Source organism: Monodon monoceros, unplaced genomic scaffold (genome assembly GCF_005190385.1).
Source record: "Monodon monoceros isolate NGI ecotype Baffin Bay Population unplaced genomic scaffold, NGI_Narwhal_1 Super_Scaffold_1, whole genome shotgun sequence".
NCBI lineage: Eukaryota > Metazoa > Chordata > Mammalia > Artiodactyla > Monodontidae > Monodon > Monodon monoceros.
Window position 1 is genome coordinate 71,445,010 of NW_021703765.1, and position 5,011 is coordinate 71,450,020.

Consider the following 5,011-nt stretch of genomic DNA (forward strand, 5'->3'; position numbering starts at 1 on the left):
ACTAAACACAGGCCAGTCCACAACCTACTACTACTACCAAGTCCCTCTTTGCTCATCAAGGTCCCAAATCAGCATAGGGACAGACAAAACATAAACAACTCAAATTAATCTGTGGACCAAATGCTGGTGAGGACATGGAGCAAAAGCAGCTCTCATTCACTGTTAGTGGGAATGTAAAATGGCACAGCCACCTTGGAAGACTGTTTGGCAGTTTCTTAAAAAATTAAACATACTCTAACCATATAATCCAGCTCCTTGTTATCTACCCAAATGAGCTGAAAACTTACTTTCACACAAAAATCTGCACGCAAATGTTTATAGCAGCTTTATACAAAATTGCCAAAACCTGGAAGGAACCAAGATGTTCTTCAACAGGCAAATGGATAAACAAACCGTGGTATATCCATCCATACAATGATAAATTATTCAGTGATAAAAAGAAATGAGCCCATGCGCCACAACTACTGAGCCTGTGCTCTAGAGCCTGTGAGCCACAACTACTGAGCCCACGTGCCACAACTACTGAATCCCACGGGCCTAGAGCCTGTGCTCCACAACAAGAGAAGCCGCCACAATGAGAAGCCTGCACACCACAACAAAGAGTAGCCCCCACTCGCCACAACTAGAGAAAGCCTGCATGCAGCAACAAAGACCCAACACAGCCAAAAATAAATAAATAAATTTATTTTTAAAAAAAAGAAAAGAAATGAGCTAGCAAGCCACAAAAAAATATAGGGGACTCTTAAATACATATTGCTAAGTGAAAGAAGCCAACATGACAAAGCTACATACTATACGATTCCAAGTGTATGACATTCTGGAAAAAGCAAAATTATAGGCAGAGTAGAACAATCAGTGGTTGCCAGGAGCTGGGGGAGGGATGAATAGGTGGAGAACGGGATTTTTCAGGGCAGTGAAACTATTCTGCATGATACTGTAATGAAGGATACATGTCATCATACCTTTGCAAAATGCATAGAATGTGCAACACACAGAATGAACCCTAATGTAAACTAGTAAACTATGGACTTTAGTTAGCAATAACATATCGTATTGGCTCAGCAACTGTAGCAAATGCACCACACTAATGCAAGTGTTAATAACATGGGAAACTGGGGGAGAAGAGAGGTGTGTGGGGGTGAATAGGAAGGAACTCTGTACTCTCCACTCCTTTTCTGTAAACTTAACCTAAAACTGCTCTAAAAAAATAAAGTCAATTAATTAAAAATATATATCTAATAAAAGCAAAGATTCATTTCTAGAAAAGGAACGTGAGAGTGTTATAAATGGGAAATAGGGTGGTAGATGTAGACTTGAAATACAGAAAGATGACTGAACTCAAGCTAGTTCACAATCTACTACTACTATTGGTCCCTCTTTGCTCATCAAGGTCCCAAGTCAGCAACAGGGACAGAGGAGGCACAGACAACTCAAGATCATCTATGGCCCTGGTGGCCCAGGGCCAAATAACAGAAATACACTATCATTTTACCTAACAGTTTCAATTTTTCTCCTATGAATACTTTATCACAACCTTTAACAGACAGCTACGTGAACACATGAGTTTCATCTCTTTAGTTTTTCTTCAATGCACCTAATGTTGATGAGCACCAATAATGCTAGGTAAAAAGATTAAGAAGCCTTACTCTGGAGGGAATCACAATCTAGAAAAGATCAAAGACTTAACACTCAGGTAGAGAGATTAGAGAATCACAGAAATCACAATCTTGGCCTGAATACCCAAATATCTAATACCAGTTTTCTTAAGTCCTCATCTCAGCCGACAGACCACCATTTGTTCTTACAGAATATCTGACAGAGACATTTCAGCTCAATAAATGATACCTTCTCTTCCTAATAACTTGGTGCTGATCTCATGCTGAGTGAGTTCTAAGTCACGTCTGACTCAGTCTTCTTGCAAGACTCCAGGTTCACAAAACATATCTTGAAGTCTTCTCAAAGAGCAGGTATCTTTGATGAAACCCCAGCTCTGAGGGTCTGCCCATAGATGGACCAGGCCAGAGGTTAGGACTACAAGGATATTGAACTTTTCCCTCTGTTGTTGACAAGGCCCTGATATATAAATACACTGCACCCATGCCCTCTTCTGTGGGCATGGTTTCCACAGACTGCTGAAGGGGTAGAATTGGATGAGCATGTCTAGATCATGCAACTGAAGTCTAATGGAGTGGACATTTGACCCAAACTGGGTAAATCAAGTTTCTTCCTGGTAATTTGTAATTACAACACTGAAATCTGGAATCAGAAAGCTATGGACAGACTTCCCTGATGGCACAGTGGATAAGGCTCCACGCTCCCAATGCAGGGGGCCCGGGTTCGATTCCTGGTCAGGGAACTAGATCCCACATGCATGCTGCAACTAGGAGTTCGCATGCCACAACTAAGAAGCCCACATGCCACAACTAAGGAGCTGGCAAGCCGCAACTAAGGATCCCACATGCTACAACTAAGGAGCCCACCTGCCACAACTAAGACCCAATGCAACCAAATAAATAAATAAATATTAAAAAAAGAAAAGAAAAGAAAGCTATTTGGAAGTGGCAGCTCCAGAATCTCCATTTGGAAGGAGCCTTGGGAGATGCAAGTTAGTTAATGGGGAGTGAAAAAAAGGAGTTATCTCTTGACTCTTCATTCATATAACATTTATAAAAGAACAAAGAACGTCAATTATCTTTATCAAAAAATTGGGGGAGGGGCAGTGCTGATTAAGCTTGTGGGGGGAGGCTAATGACCTCTCCTTACTCTATTCTCAGCTTGGTGTGGCCACAAAGCCAACATGTTGGGCCCCAGGTAAACTGATGAGTAAGCAGAAAAAACCAGTTTGAAGAACCTAGCAGAGAAAAGAAGAGCCACAAACAGATAAGAGCAGAGATGAGCATCTGAGAAAGAAGCTTCAGATCCTGACAGCTTTCCAGTTTCCATCAGGCACTAGAACACTGCATTCCCGCCCTAAGCTCCCACAAGGGTTTATAAACAACCTCCCTCTACTTGAGCTTGTGTCAAAGGGTTTCTGTTCCTTGCACCCAGAAGAGTTTTAATTTTAACTAAGACACCCCACCACATTTAGACTGCTGTCAAGGTCCCCCTTCCTGGACACCTAGGTGATTGCTGATTAATTGGTTGCTGAGGCTTTTGGGAAAGTTTACTTCCATTTTACATTGCTGACTTTGTAATATAAATTATGTAGTCAGGGCTTCCCTGATGGCGCAGTGGTTAAGAATCTGCCTGCCCATGCAGGGGACACGGGTTCGAGCCGGGTCTGGGAAGATCCCACATGCCGTGGAGCAACTAAGCCCGTGCACCACAACTACTGAGACTGCGCTCTAGAGCCCACAAGCCACAACTTTTGAAGCCCGCACGCCTAGAGCCCGTGCTCCGCAACAAGAGAAGCCACCGCAATGAGAAGCCCACACACCACAACGAAGAGTAGCCCCCACTCTCAGCAACTGGAGAAAACCCAAGTGCAGCAAAAGACCCAATGCCGCCAAAAAATTAAATAAATGAATAAGTAAATTTATTTTAAAAATAAATAAAATAAATTATGTAGCCCTTGGAGAAAACAGGCCAATAAAAATGATACCCTAAGTCTGTTTTTTAGCCTTTTTAAAACTCACTCAAGGGTAACTGTGGCTTGACCATGAGGACTGGTATTGTTCCCTTAATATGAGGAGTAAGCCAAGTCAGCCGTCCACAAATCAGGCATAGGAAATAATAAGATGATGATGTATCAGTTAAAGCAGTGTTTTTCAAAGCATGGTTATCACTCCAACTAAAATGTTTTTAAGTGGTCCTTGCAGGCAGCACTAGATAACACGGATAGTGAGAAAACTGACCTTTTGTAATATTTCCCTTATATTAAGGAGATAGTCTCAGTTTGGTATCAGCCTGTCATTTCTTTAACACTTGCTGATGCCTTTTTTTTTAATGGAAAAGGAACAGGTCTGATTTAGAGTTTCTCAACTATCAGAAACTAGTTAAGACCTTAATAACATTGTTTTGTTTTCACTGTGTGTACTTAATTTTATGGTTTTGTTTTCTCAGGGCAAGTGACAGGTATTCCACTGATGGTAATGATACATATTATTTCTATTTTTAATTTTAAAAATTTATTTATTTTTGGCCACGCAGAATGTGGAATCTTAGTTCCCTGACCACGGACTGAACCCACACCCCCTGCAATGGAAGCGAGAGTCCTAACCACTGGACAGCCAGGGAATCCCTCCCACTGTCTCTAAAACAAACTTCAAAATCCTTAAAATGGCTTACAAAGTTGAGTCCCTCTACCTCTGTAGCCTCATCTCACCCTTCTCTACATTCCAACCACACAAGTCTTTTCTTAGGTCATCAAGTACATACTCTCTCTATCTTTCTTACACACTCTGTCCATCACTCCTTTCCATCTGATCACCTGACTAACCTCTGCTCTTTTTTCTTTTCCAAAGTAAAATGTCACTTCCACAGAGAACCTTTTCTTGAAATGTTCCCAACAGTCGAGATGCCATAGTGTGTGCTCTCACGGTAACCGGTACTTTTCCTTCAAAGTCCTTAACACAAATGTAATGATTATGTATACTATTGTTTAAAAAACCTCTTGAGACTACAAGCTCCCTGAAAGCAGAAATCATGTCTGTGCTGTCTGGTACTCTCTCATTCCCTGAATCTACATTGTGCCTAGCACATATCAGGCTCTCAATAAATAAGCTGAATGAAGAAAGGAATACATAAATGAACAAACTGTATAGGAAAAAAAGTCTTCTAGAAATTGAGTAGTCTATCAGGGGAGTGAGAGATATATACATACAAAGTGACCACAACAGGATGTTCAAAGAACCAATTATTAGTGATGGCTTCCTGCTATTAAGTTAGATTTTTTAGTCTTTTCAATTAATTTCTTAGGGGACTCCCCTGGTGATGCAGTGGTTAAAAAATCCGCCTGCCAATTCAGGGGACATGGGTTCAATACCTGGTCCAGGAAGATCCCACGTGCTGC